This window comes from Chelonia mydas, chromosome 10 (genome assembly GCF_015237465.2).
Source record: "Chelonia mydas isolate rCheMyd1 chromosome 10, rCheMyd1.pri.v2, whole genome shotgun sequence".
In the NCBI taxonomy this organism is placed as follows: Eukaryota; Metazoa; Chordata; order Testudines; family Cheloniidae; genus Chelonia; species Chelonia mydas.
Window position 1 is genome coordinate 32055958 of NC_051250.2, and position 14866 is coordinate 32070823.

The window sequence follows — 14866 nt, forward strand, 5'->3', positions numbered from 1 at the left end:
CCTTTCCCATACACATTTCCCCTTTGGCCTCCCTACAGTCACCTCCCAGAGTTCTACAGATGTCCTGGCTCCTAAGGTGTTAGATAGCCCACTTGTTAGTGATCTGCAGTGGGGTCTGTAAGGAACCCACAGGGAGAAGGAGACTGTAGGGTCTAGAGGCTGACCCACTGTCAAGGTTCCTTCCCCACTCTGAACTCTAAGGTACAGATGTGGAGGCCTGCATGAAAGACCCCCTAAGCTTATTTTTACCAGCTTAGGTTAAAAACTTCCCCCAGGTACAAACTTTGCCTTGTACTTGATCAGTATGCTGCCACCACCAAGCATGTTAAACAAAGAACAGGGAAAGAGACCACTTGGAGATGTCTTCCCCCAAAATATCCCCCCAAGCTCTACACCCCCTTTCCTGGAGAAGGCTTGATAATAATCCTCACCAATTTGTACAGGTGAACACAGACCCAAACCCTTGGATCTTAAGAACAATGAAAAATCAATCCAGTTCTTAAAAGAAGAATTTTAATTAAAGAAAAGGTAAAAGAATCACCTCTGTAAAATCAGGGTGGTAAATACCTTACAGGGTAATCAGATTCAAAACATAGAGAATCCCTATAGGCAAAACCTTAAGTTACAAAAAGACACAAAAACAGGAATATACATTCCATCCAGCACAGCTTATTTTACCAGCCATTAAACAAAAGGAAATCTAACGCATGTTCTAGCTAGATTACTTACGAACAAACAGAAGTTCTGAGACTGCATTCTTGATCTGTTCCCAGCGAAAGCATCACACAGACCTACGAACCCTTTGTTTCCCTCCCTCCCGATATGAAAATATCTTGTCTCCTCATTGGTCATTTTGGTCAGGTGCCAGCGAGGTTATCTTAGCTTCTTAACCCTTTACAGGTGAAAGGGTTTTGCCTCTGGCCAGGAGGGATTTTATAGCACTGTATACAGAAAGGTGGTTACCCTTCCCTTTAATTTTATGACACCCACCATCTCCGCTGTAATTCCAGTCTCCACCAGGCCCTCCTACGGGCTAACAGGCAGCGCTAAGGGATGGCTCTGCTTGAAGGTGGGCAGTCATCACTCTCTGGGAGTATCTCTGGGGAGTGTCCCTGGCACGTGGTCTCTGCTTAAAGCAGAACCGAGAGACCTCTGCCCCTTGGCTCTCACCTATGGTTGAGGGTGTGAATCTAACCACCAAATTCCTCCTGGTGTTTTGTGCTTGGAGTCTCCTGATGGGTTACAGGACAGCCCACAACATGCCGCTGATTCATCTGCCCACAGAGCAGTGTTTCTCAACCTTTCCAGACTACTATGCCCCTTTCAGGAGGCTGATTTGTCTTGCATACCCCAAGTTTCACATCACTTAAAAATGACTTGCTTATACAATCAGACATAACAATACAGAAGTGTCCCAGCACACTATTACTGACAAATTGCCGACTTTCTCATTTTTACCATGTAATTATAAAATAAATCAATTGGAATATAAATATTGTACTTACATTTCAGTGTATAGTATATAGAGCAGTACAAATAAGTCATAGTCTGAATGAAATTTTGGTTTGTACTGACTTCGCTAGTGCTTTTTATGTAGCCTGTTGTAAAACTAGGCAAGTATCTAGATGAGTTGATGTACCCCCTGAAAGACCTCTGCATACCCCCACAGGTATGCGTCCTTCTGGTTGAGAAGCACTGTCATAGAGCACCTCCTGAAAAACACTCCTGGAACCAATAGGAAGGGTTCTTGCTATAACAACTGCCAGCTCCCAGAATTTGTCCAGTGTGATATGATTCTGTGCTGCTGATGCCATTCGTCTGTAAGCTCTCAAAGGAAGGAATACCTTTCTTCCACACATGGTATCTACTCAAAGGCACCGCGCAGAACTACGCTACTCTGAGCAGCCACGAGCTTTTTCTGCACCCAGCAAGGTCCAAGGCGAGCTCTCCCTTTGCCTTCAGGTTTTACTCTCAGACAGTCTGTCCGTAGCAGGGACACTGGATGGGGATCTCTAGGCAGCCTCCATCTTCTCTCTTGCAAATGTCTCCAGCTGAATGTGCATTATCCCCCAATGCCTTCTCCACATTTTTAATTTCTGATCCCACCTCCCTATTGTGGGTTGGGTTTGGGGGTTTTTAAGTGTCTATCGCAAATCCCAATGCTCAGGTCTCGGCCTTGATCCACAGTAATTTTGCCTTGCTTTTGTCTCCCGCAAAACTTTCATCCAATCTGACTCCAAATCTTCTGGGACTTTCATGGCTGATCCCACCCAGTCACGCTGATCTCTGCTAATAACAATACACCTCACCTTCAAAAGTGCAGACAAACCTCTGCCTTTGTTAACAGCCCAGCCCAAAGCTACAAAGATAATTTTGCCTGTGAAAAATAAAAAGAAGAGGCATGCTTTAAAAAGAGAGGCTAGCTCTTACTCTGTAAGCAGCTCCCAGGCATGGGTCTGGAGGGAGAATTTGCAGGAAGCTGCTCTGCTCTCCTGACTGATAACGCACGGCCCACAATTCTCCTGCTCCGACTTCCCTGGCAGGAGCACAGACAGGAGTCCTGGTAGAACGAGATGGACCCTTCGGTGCACGTTTTGGCTCTGAACTGATGCTTCTCTGTCAACAGCGAAGCAAACACTCATCCCTGGGAAGGGTGGGGCTGCTTTAATGAGTTCTCTCTTACAATAGAATTAAATAAAGAAGTGCTCAAGGGGAAAACCAATACATTGCCTAATCAGAAGCAGCTAATTTAGTTCGGGAGCGGCACGGAACCACGAAAACAATGCAAGACAAGAGCAGCAGGACGATCCCTAGCCAGGCAGAGTGAAGAGACCTGCTTGCTCATGGTGTTTGTCATAGTATTGTGGGAACACAAGCTCTGTGCATGGCCATCCTTTCCAGATCAAAGGGAAGGGGCATCAGCCTGCTGGCTCCCAGCTGGCCAATGGTCCCTAGTGGGCTACAAAATAGACAAGCAAGGAGGAGAAGGGAAACTGTGGCTTAAATCTACTAGCGTGGGGGCAAATCTTAAAGGTCTTATTCAGTTTTTACTCAGCCCTTCGCCAGCAAAGTCACCTTGGCATCATAACGCTGCAGTGACACTTGGGCAGAGGCCTCGGGCATTGACTTGTGTGAAAACAAACTTCCCCAGCAAAGCAGGAGACAGGATTGTTTTGAGACACCAGGTGGAGCAGGATTGATATATTGACGCACCCAAGCACTGTGGCCAGGGACTGGGGACATGGAGGGGGACCTGGAAGAGACACTGTGATCTGGGGAGTCCAGTGAAAGCTGGGGATGAGTCTCATCACTAGGGCATCCATGGGGTCTGGTCACTATAGGAGAGAGGGAGAGTGTAACAGGATGGCTTGCTGGGGGATGGCACTGGGATGGCCATGCCAGAGAGCTGTGGCATGGCATGGCGACGAAGAGTGTGGCAGAGGTGTCGATTTTGTGATTTCCTCAAGAGTGCTTGACCTCCTCCCCAGGCCCCACCCCCACTCCACCCCTTCCCCCAGGGCCCAGCCTCCCTCCACCCCTCCTCTTCCCATCCCATTCCACCCCATCCCCTCCCCCGCACTTCCTGCATGCTGCTGAACAGCTGATCACCGGCGGGCGGGAGGCGCTGGGAGGGAGGGGAAGGAACTGATTGGTGGGGCTTCTGGTGGGTGCTGAGCACCCACTCTTTTGGGGGGGAGTTCCACCCCCAGACCACCCACGGAGTCAGCACCTATGGAGTGTGGTGAAATTCTCTGAATGAAGATACAGAGAGTGGAAAACAAAGGGGACCACAGGCCCAGAGCAGAGGAAAGTGAGAAGGAAACACTCCTGTGGCCAATCTGGGGGTGGCCCAAACCACAAGAACCTACTGTTGGGGTATCAGCTACCCCACAATCTGCTGGGAACAAGTCCATAAGCATGGGTCACCAGGCAGTCCTGAGGCTGCAGAGACGATAACAAGCCACTCCTTGACACAGCAGTTCCGTAGCTCTCCTCTCAGTAAGGAGATGAGGTCATTTTGGCTTGCTGCAGCACTCGACTGGGTTGTGTTAACCCCTCAGAGTGGCTTTCCAAAAGCCACCCCCAATGTGTGTTTCTCCCTCCTTCATCCTCTTGCAAGGGTCAGGCTGGAAATCATTATGACTTGGTTTGTCTTTGACAGCTTCAAAGCCAGGAAAACAATTCCCCAGCTTTGCAAGGGGCACTCAGGGAGATGAGCAAGGAAGTGAAGCCATATGGGGCGTCTCCTTCCTCAGGATTAGTCAGGCTGAGTGTCTGTGTTGTTGGTACCCTCTCAGAAATAACTCATCATAATCCAACTAACAAGCCCGCAAACACCTGCTGTGCTCACATCCTGCCTGCACCAGCTCTGCCTGGCAGGCAAGTCTCACCCACCCTGAGCCATGCTCCCTGCCCAGCACAGGACAATGCTTACACTAAAATTCAGCTCCTAGTTTGAGATCTCTGTAATGTTCTGTAAGTCCATGTTCTTTAAAGGAGATATGCCAGGGCCTCAGGGCTCCATCAGTGTTCGGACGGGATTGTGAGTCTCGTAGTTTTTGATGGTTTTCTTGAAGTCCCAGCTCCTGGAATCAGGAAATTACACGAGAATCTCAGCTTGCAGTCAAAACAAAACAAAGTCTGTTTCTAGCCCTCATGGGTGCAGATAAAAACTTGAATATGTGACTCAAGTGTGACATAAAGGCTATGAAATCAGAATGCAAAAAAAAAAAAAGAGCCCCAAAATTTTTTTAAAAAGAAAATGTCATGATTTTGGGGGCTGGTTTAAGATTTTTGAATGCTTGGGGTTGGCACCATTGCTCCGTCCCAGCCACAAAGAACTGTGAGAAGGGAATATCTATCCTCCTCAGCCAAAGTCCTAGATGCTGAATCCTACTACATTGCACTGGAGTGACAGAGAGGAAAATGCTTTTTCTTCTTTTGAAGGCTTATACGCATTGTTATTTTGCTCAGTGTTGAGTACCACGGTAGGTGCTATATAAAATCATAAACTGGACTCCCAGATGGCTGGATAGATAAATGGATAGACCAAGATGATGGGAGGATGCATGGATTAATAGGGGACAGATAGAGGTAGAGGTGAGATGAGACTGGGCGGTAATGCTGGCAGACCAGCTGTGTTTGGTGTGAGATCTAAGGTGCAATTGATCAGCCCTGTCAGACTGGGAGTAACCTGAATAATGCTGTGAATCTGTGTAAGGGACCATCTATTACAAATCTAGGCTTACCTGTGAGGTGAGATACATCGGAGGACCTAACTGGACTGTCTGTGACTCCAGGTTAAGGCTGTTATAGTGCCTGAGGGGTTTATACTTGATAATTGGTTGGTAAAATCTAAGCATGGAACTCACGACCAACTGGGGGTTGTGCCCCGCTTCTTCCCAGTCTGCCCTGAAGTTGGTCCTCACGCTCGTGAGCCAATGCAGGGCAGCTTCACATAGACCCCGCCCTAGATCTGTGCCACCCTGAGCTGCAGCTGCTGTCCTGTGTATCCGACTCACCGCCCAGAGCAAGGCTGCCCTATGTCCCACTTTTGCAAAGTGCTCTAGCAATGACACATCATCAACATGGCAGCAGGGTTTTTAAAGCACAAACATTACCCTGGCAGCTTTCCCTCCCCATCTGCCCCAGGGCTTTCCCGAGTTCCAGGAGATGCCAGCAGAGATGCCATAACCCAGCCCAGAACTCTACGGAGAAACACTCTGTGACCTCCGGAACAGCTCATGCCCCAACAGGAGCGGTGGGCAGGGTCCTATGGATGCTAGTGAACAGCTCAAGGATCAGGGAATGGAGGGGAGAGCATGCTTTCAATTTTAGACAGTGCCCCATTGGCTAAGAATGGGAGAGCGAGTGAGCGCACAGGAATGGATGGGGCCAGGCGCTGCCCACTGCTGCTCAGAGCATCGCAGCCTTGCCTGCTCTCCTGTGCTGTCTCCTGGCTGTGGGGTGAAGGAGCCTTTTGTACTGGCTCAGGGTAACAGACCCCTGCAGAGGAGGCCGCAGCAGGTAGGAGTCCAGAAGGAATAGGAAATTAACCACAGCCTTCAGGATGCTGCAGCTCACCAAGATGTCAGACATGCCTGTGAGAGATGCGGAGAGCAATGGGGAAGGGCTGATAGCAGCGTGCACCAGCCCAGGATGACAGCGGAGGGGCTACTGTGTCTGAGAGGGGAGGAGGGAGCCAGAAAAAGCCCATTTAATCTTATTCCTTTTCGCAAATCTCTTCCTTTCCTGGGCGAGGACGGGACTCAGGGACACTGGGGTTCCACACGAGGGCAGGCCCCCTAGCCCAATGTTCTGGCGTAGCTGTGACCAGTTCCAGAGGAACACAGGCATTGCCAGACAGGATCGGACCCAAGGTCCATCTTGTCGAGTAGCCTGTCTCTGACAGTGGTCAGCACCAGATGCTGCAGAGGAAGGTATAAGAATCCCAGACTTGGCAGATGTGGGATAATCTGCCCTCATACTAGGTCTCATCCTGGTCTGTAACAGTTATAGATTATCTTAATATCCTTACCAGCATCTGCTGTCATTAATGATGCTCGCTCTGGATATTCCCATTGTCCACAGGAATGTCCAATCCCCCTTTGAATGTTGCTACATTCTTGGGCCTCAACTACTTCCAGTAGCAGGGAGTTCCAAGGTCTAATTATACACCATTGTGTGAAAAAGCATTTCCTTTCCCAGGTTTGAATTTCCCACCTTGAAATATCACCAAATGTACCCTTGTTCTCGTGCTAGGAGACAGGAAAATCAGAATCTCCCCACCTCCTGGCTCTAGACCAGTCAGTACTTTATAGACATTTATTGTGTCCTCTCTTATCTCCCTCCTCTCTAAGGTGTCAAATCCCTGCTACACATTCCTTCCTGACCCAGCCCCCAGCTGGTGATCATCTCATTCCTGGAAGCCTAAGGACATTGCGCTTGTTGTTAGACACTGTTTGCACGTGAGACGAGACAATCTCACTCTGCAACCTCTGGCTCACAAACCCATTACCCTGGCCCTGCAACTGTCAGAGTCCTGTGCAAAGAGGACATAAAACGTCTCCTGCAGTGGGCACTCCCTCTTGGCCTGATTCTCATCCCATTCTCATCCCATCCCAGGTGGAAATCAGGAACTTCTCTACGGGAGTCAGTGATGCAAAACAGGTAGAAGGGAGAGCAGAATCAGGCCATGAGACTCTCTTCTACTGTCAGGAAACAGCTCCAGACCCCTTCCCGTTTTGGATCCAGTTCTGAAGTGAAATGATGTGTCTTGGTCATTCTTTTATACTCTGGCAGTGTATCCCATCATGCTTTGCTTTTTTAATGGCCCATCATGGTCTTTCTCTTAGCCACACAAATCACAGTGCAGATAGTTCAGTGAGAACAATAGCACCATGGAACAGGGACAGATTTTGCACCGTGTGTTTTAGCCTCACAAAGTAGAGGAACCAGGGATTTTGCTAATCTCCTCTAATGAGACAATCCTCCACACCTAGGCCTGCTCTACCCTAGAAAATTAGATCAGTTTAACTACATCTGTTGGGGTATGAAAAATCTCTTGGGGAGGTGGATTATCTACACTGCAGGGAGAACCCCTTCCATCTGTATAGGGACTATCTACAGCAGTGAACCACTGGTCTACAGGGAAGCTGTAGCCTTTTAAGTGCAGACACACCCATAGATGTTTCCCTATAGGTAGGTGCCACTCCCTGGAGGAACCGCATCCATTTCTCTATTTATTGTTACAGCTTCAAGCAAAGGAGTGTGTTCAAAAAAATCACATCCCAGTAGCATTGAGCAACAGATTAATTTTATTGACACAGCAAATTTCCAACTCTCCTGAGCAGGCAGATTTCTTCTGTGTCTGAAGCACTGGCATACTCCTCCAATGGGGTGGAGGGACAGAAACAAAACCATGTGCCTGAGCTGGCCAGGGACAAATAACCAACACTGTTGTACCAGTTGGTATTGCAAAGGGAGCCCTGATCAGGAACCCGGAGCTTCCCTTGCAGGGAACAATTCTAATGCAAACTTGACGGTGTTAGGCCCAGGGGCCCCGGCCAATTGGGGGCCCCCAGAAAAATGGGTGCCCTGCGCCCTGACCTCACTCCGCTTGCCCGCCACTCCTGCCAGGGAATGGGGTTAGGGCACAGGGGTGTGTCCTGCTCTGCCCACTGCTCCTGCTGGGGAGCGGGGTCCGGACACGGGGGCTTGCCCTGCTCTGCCCGCCATCCTGCTGGGGAGCGGGGTCGGGACACGGGGGCTTGCCTTGCTCCAGCCACCATTCTGCTGGGGAGTGGGGTTGTGGCATGGGGGCTTGCCTTGCTCTGGCCACCACTCCTGCTGGGGAGTGGGGTTGTGGCACGGGGGCTGGCCTTGCTCCAGCCACCACTCCTGCCAGGGAGCAGGGTTGGGACACGGGGGCTGCCCTTGCTCTGGCCACCATCCTGCCGGGGAGTGGGGTCAGGACATGGGGGCTTGCCCCGCTCCGCCCACTGCTCCTGTTGGGGAGCAAGGTAAGCCCTTGTGCCCCAACCCTACTGCCTGGCAGGAGTGTGTGGAAGAAGGCCGGGGGGACTGCAGGCGGAAGGGATGGGGAAGGGCCCCCATTTGCTCTGGCCCTGGGGCCCCACAAACCCTAGCAACAGGCTAAGCCCAAGGAGCTCAACCTCTGTCTGTGGCTGTTCTGCAGGCCGAACAGAAGACCGAATCCACCGGGACAATTACTCTCTGCTAATTAGCCACCCAGCTCTGAGACTATTGAAGTATCTGAATCTCCCTGATTGCTCCAAATGGGTGGTAAGCAGAGAAGAGTGCCCCTGGCTCAGAGGGCCCAGCACTATCAGCACTAGATGCGAGCGGGGAACAAACCCCTGGGAGAACGCCCCACTCTGACACTTTCACGCCCAGGGCCCCACGCTCCTCGGGTGAGCCCACCAGCTTCCATCCAGCAAGGGGCACAGACACCTGAGTGGTGCTCTTCTCCACCCACCACACATGGAGAACTCTGAGTCGCTCACTCCCTGGGGAATTCACCGCCCCGTTCTGCCCAGCGGAGACCAACACTTACTTCCCGCATCCAGCATAATAGTAACACCTAGCTCTTCTGTGGTGCTTTTACGAAGGAGGAATCATTAGCTCCTTGCTACAGGTGGGGAAACTGAGGCAAACAGCAGCTACAGTGACTTGTCAAATGTCGCCCAGTGGCAGAGGAGCAGCAGGCCAGTGCTCTATCCACTCAGTCATACTACCTCTTACAGGAGGCAGAACGCAGGTACCTCCCAGTAGCTTGTATGGTCCCAACCAGCACACACTCACTTTCCTTCCCTGGCTCTGCCAGGCACCTCCCGGCATGTTGCCCCGCTCCCTACTGTGGTTGGGTCCCGCTGGGTTCCTTGCTCTCCACTAGATTTGACTGCACCATCAGCAGGTCTCATCAGCTCACCAGTCACTGCTCTGGCAGGCTGCTTGCGAGTGTCCTGACCCCTGGCACATCCCTCTTAGCCTCTCACCATGCTCAGAATCGGCCATTGGTCCCTGTCAATTGCTTTACCTGCCTCCCACCACAATCTCCATCCCTCCTTTCTGCGCTCTCTCTTCCCAAGGGCTCCGAGAGACGTCACATGCTGGGGAGAAAGCAGGGCTGGCTCTACACCATCACATCAGGCTTGCAGTGGAGCTTTAGGGCTCCTTCCTGAACGGTTTTCCCGCAGCCTGCGGCTAATGCCAATTCAGGACAAATTGCTTCAAGCAGGGCAGTTACAGCCCAAGGCTGGGGTTTTTCCACCTCGAAGGCAAACCAAACCAGCCAAACAGAGCAGACTTTGGTCTCACCCCACTGGCTAACCACAAGTCACACAAGCAATTCCCGTAGACACTCCAGTTTCCCAGTATCACCACCAGCGCCACCCATTAGGGGGACAAATGGTGAGGAAAACCAATACCCCAGTAAAAGAAAAAAGGGTTCTCCCGATCCCAAAGGACCAAGCCCCAGACCCAGGTCACTATACAAATCAGATCTTACCCTCAAATCACGCTGTTGCCAGTCCTTTAGAATCTAAAATCTAAAGGTTTATTCATAAAAGGAAAAAGATACAGATGAGAGCTAGACTTGGTTGAATGGAATCAATTACATACAGTCATGGCAAAGTTCTTGGTTCAGGCTTGCAGCAGAGATAGAATAAACTGCAGGTTCAAATCAAGCGGCTGGAGAACATCCACAGCTGGGATGGGTCTTTCAGTCCTTGGTTCAAAGCTTCAGTGTAGCCAAGTCCCTCCAGAGGTATGAAGCAGGATTGTAGACCAGATGGAGGAGCTGCAGCAGCTTGTTATATTCTCTTGCCATGTGGTCTTTCTTTCTTTGTTCCAAAGACAAGCTGTCCATCACATGGCCTGGAAACACCTCAGAGTTCTGTCCACAGGCATGTCCCTGCATGCCTTGCTGAGTCCCAAGGTGTGTCTGCCTTCTCTCAGTGGGTCAATTGTATGGCTCACTCCTTCTCTATCTGATGTGGGGGACCGGCAATTTTTTTTCCCAATGTGCACGCAGACCGGCAGCCAATGGCTCGCGGACCGACCACTGGCCTGCGGACCGCCACTTTGAGTAGCACTGGTATAGCTGATGGTCCTTAATGGGCCAACAAGCAGGCTAGGCAGAGCTGACACCAACTTGTCTGGGGTGTCACCCAGTGGCGTAGCTAGGGGGGGAGCGGAGGAGAGGCCGCTCCCACACTGAGCACAAGTGGCGCCTTTTGAATGTCTTGGCGCCTTTTAAATTTTCACTCGCTCCGGGTCTTCAGCGGCATGTCGGCGGCAGGACCTTCACTCGCTCCGGGTCTTCGGCAGCACGGCGGCAGCGGGACCTTCAGTGCCGAAGACACCCGGAGCGAGTGAGGGCCTGCCGCCGGAGTGCCGCTGAGTGAGTAAAAGAGCCGCAGCGGGTGGTGCCATTTTTTTGGATCGCTCCCCCTGTTCCCTCCACCTGGCTACGCGGCTGGTGTCACCCAGAAGCATCGCACAAGTCTGAAATACAGACAGTATAGAGCCAATATTCATAGCTTCAACTACAAAAATGATACACCTATAGACAGCATAATCATAACCAGCAAACCATAACCTTGTCTTAGACACCTTATTTGACCCCCTTTATACAAGATTTGGTGCCACTACAGGGCCTTGGTTGCAACAATGTTCTATACGGTCCCAGTTCGAGTCAATAACGTGACAGGCTCCCTGCCCCATGTTCCTCTGGCTAGCATTTGACAAGGGCTGTGGAGTCAGTCTGGCTCCAGGCCCCTGCTGTAGACACAGTTTTTGAAGTGGTTTGCAAAGCTTCCGGTGAGCGCCGTTGCCTCTGATGACATATGGCCCCATCCTGCTCCTGCGGAAGCCAAAGGGAACTCCAAGGGGAGCAGCGTCAGGCCAACGCTGAGTGAGTATGACAATCCCGCCTGTAAACCACACGCACTTATGATGTGTGTGACGACTGTTGCCACCTTGCCTGCCCCCTGGGACCACCAGAGCTAACCCCCCCAGTCCTGGCAGCTTCCTCTGTAGCTGGGGCTGGAGCAGATTTGCTCCCGCTGCAGATCGGGCAACCACTGCCCCTGAGTGCACTAATTGCTTTCCTTTGACCTATGGAGTCATGGACACCCCTACAGCATTCCTAGAGTGGAAGGACATCCCTGTGGAAAGAGCACAATACTTGCCCTGTATCTGGTCTCTGCAGGTGGGCATCTTAAAAGGACCCACATCCGCCCACCCACCGCTGTCCTCCCTGCTCATCCGGAGGGTGGCTCCTTTAGCTGCTGCTGGTCCATGTGCACTCTCCTTTGGTGAGGCAGCAACTGCAGTTGCCTGTGCCTGTGGCTGCTGTGCCAAGCACCAAGCACCAGCACCACCTCACCTGGGGCCTGGTCTGCCTCCATCGGAGCCTGCCCGGCTCCTCGCTGCAGCGGGTCTTGCTTGTGTGTCTCCATGTTACAGTAAAGCCCACGACACAGAGGAGGGGAATCTGTTCTAAACCAGTGAATCCCCAAGGACCAGCCTGGCCTGGCCAGGCACTCTGGGAGCCAGGGAAGGGTTTCAATGTCTAGTTTCAGAGAACTTGGAGCGTTCCCCCAGGGCTGAGTCGCTAAGGTTTGTAACTTGCTCACAGCTCAGATCCTTAGTCCTGCTTGGGATGGGACAGCCTCTGAAATGGCCGTTGGTGCCGGCTCCAAATGTGGTGAGTCTGCCAGAGCCGTAGTGGCCCTGACTGCTAGGACAAGTACAAACACCAGGGCGGGGAATGGCTGCTGTCTTGGGGGCCTCCATTGGAACGGGGACCAGGGTCCTGCCCCTGGGCTGCACCACACCCAGAGACCCCCATGGCCAGCCAGCCTGCTTCCCAATGCCTGTGGGGATCGCCTACCCCACTGAACAGGCCCTGTTAGCCCCAGCCCAGCCACACAAACACTCGTGTGGTGGGAGCTGCGGGTGCACTGCACCTCTCCAGATCAGGTCCAGAAAGAACCCAGTCCTGCTGCCAGCAAAGCCAGCGGAAGTGTGTTAAAATGGGCTGTCTGCAGTGACCATGCTGTGCCTCTCCCCCACCTCACTGGAGAGTCCCTGGGTGTGTTAATGTGCCCCATGCGAGGGAGGGGGCAGCTGTTCCCACTGCGCACAGGGAGGAGCTGAGGTCACCTACCTGGTTAAAATGGCCTCTAATTTGGCACCTTGATTTTTATGTTCAGGTGCCTAGAGTCCTCATGAACGAGCTCCCACTCCTTTCAGCTGGAGCAGTGAGTGCTGCGTCCCTCCAACCCTCAGGCCCGAGGCACCAAAAGCTGGACACCCAAAGCGAGAGACCACCTGTGACAATTTGGACCTAAAAAACAACAAGGAGTCCGGTGGCACCTTGAAGACTAACAGATTTATTTGGGCATAACTTTGCATGGGTAAAAAAACACTTCTTCAGATGCATGGAGTGAAAATTAGAGATGCAGGCATTATATAATGACACATGAAGAGAAGGGAGTTACCTCACAAGTGGAGAACCAGTATTGACAGGGCCAATTCGATCAGGGTGGATGTAGTCCATGCCCAAGAGTAGATGAGGAGGTGTCAATTCCAGGAGAGGCAAAGCTGCTTTTATAATGAGCCAGCCACTCCCAGTCCCTATTCAAGACCAAATTAATGGTGTTAAATTTGCAAATGAATTTTAGTTCTGCTATTTCTCTTTGAAGTCTGTTTCTGAAGTTTTTTTGTTCAAGTATAGCTACTTTTAAATCTGTTATAGAATGTCCAGGAAGATTGAAGTGTTCCCCCAATATGTTCTAACCACTAGCCACCCTGGCCACCATTGGTTGTACTCTGTGAGCAAATTAAGGGTAAAACCCTCCTTTCCGGTGCCTCCTGGGGCTGTTATCCAGCCCTGGACACGGCTGCAGGCACAGCCTGGCTTCTGCATCAAAACATTGTCTTTCATGGCACTTCAAATGGGAGGGAAATTCTTCTAGCCAGCGGCGTGTTGCCTTCCGTCCCACGAGATGGATTGTCACTCCACATTGTTGCTGATTATTATTAAATCTGATGATGGCTGTATTTGTACGATGGTGGTGCCGAGAGAGCCCAGCCGAGGTCAGGGCCCCATTGTGCCAAGTGCTGCACCCTCGTAGGGCGAGTCCCTGCCCCAAGGAGCTGAACAGATACAAGAGCCAGGGGATGGTGGGATAGAACATACCCCATGTCTACTGAGCAGGTCCTTTCTTACTCATCTGCTAATGGAGCAGCCCAGCAGGTATTGTCACACCTGTAGTGTGGGTGTATGTGTGGGTGCTTTCCCAGGCAACACTCGCACAGCAGCGTTCAATTATCTTTGACAAATACAGCAGACAAGACGCTGGCACGTCCCTGGGAAGGGAGGGGTGGCACAAGGCTGTCAGTCTGGCACTGCGTAGTGCTGGCTGGCCATCTAGTACAGGCCCAGACAACATTTGAGACCAAGGTTCCTGGTGGGGGTTCCTGACCAGTGCCTGTCCTTGGTGCTTGCAAAGTGTGGGGCAGCCTATGCACATACAACACCCCAAAGGAAGGATGGGCTGGTGCTTATGAGATGAGGTTGTGAGTCAGATCTCGCCCCCCAGCTCAGCTACAGACCTTGGGCAAGTCAATTACTCTCTGTGCATGGCGACCCTCCATCTGTAACTGGGACAGATAATAATACCCATCCGCCTGAGCGACGGTCCTGCCTGGGCACAGCCAGAGCCCTGGGCCGTCGTCAGGGCCATGTGTCAAGGACGTGGATGGCTGAGGCATGGTCAGTGCTTGGGGAGATGGGGTGTGCTTTCTGTGCCCGCCTTGATCTGCCAGCTACTGATGCCAGCCAGGCACAGTGATGGATGCCATAGGAATAACAGAGAGGGGCAGGTTAGATTTGATTGTGAGTCTAGGAGCCATGGTGAGTAAAGACTGTGGGTTACATTGACTTTGGCCAGGCACCCTCCACAACTGCTTGAGGGATTATGGTATCACCAGGTGTCAGCGTCCCCTGCCAATCAACCTCTCTGCTACCTCCCTCAGAAGGCATAGGCCCCGACTCTGTGGGTGCTCCGAGGCTGGAGCACCCACGAGGAAAAATTAGTGGGTGCTCTGCATCCACCAGCAGCCAAGCTCCCCTCCCCGCCCCACCTCACCTCTGCCTCCTCCCCTCAGTGTGCCGTGTCCCTGCTCCTCTGCCTGCCTTCCAGCGCTTTCTGCCCCCACTTTAGCTTTGAACGCAGGGGTGATGAAATGTTATTATCCTGGTTGTATGATTAAGAGGCAACAGAACTGTATTTATCATGCCTTGACTGAGGCTGTCACTCTAAATTAAGCAGGG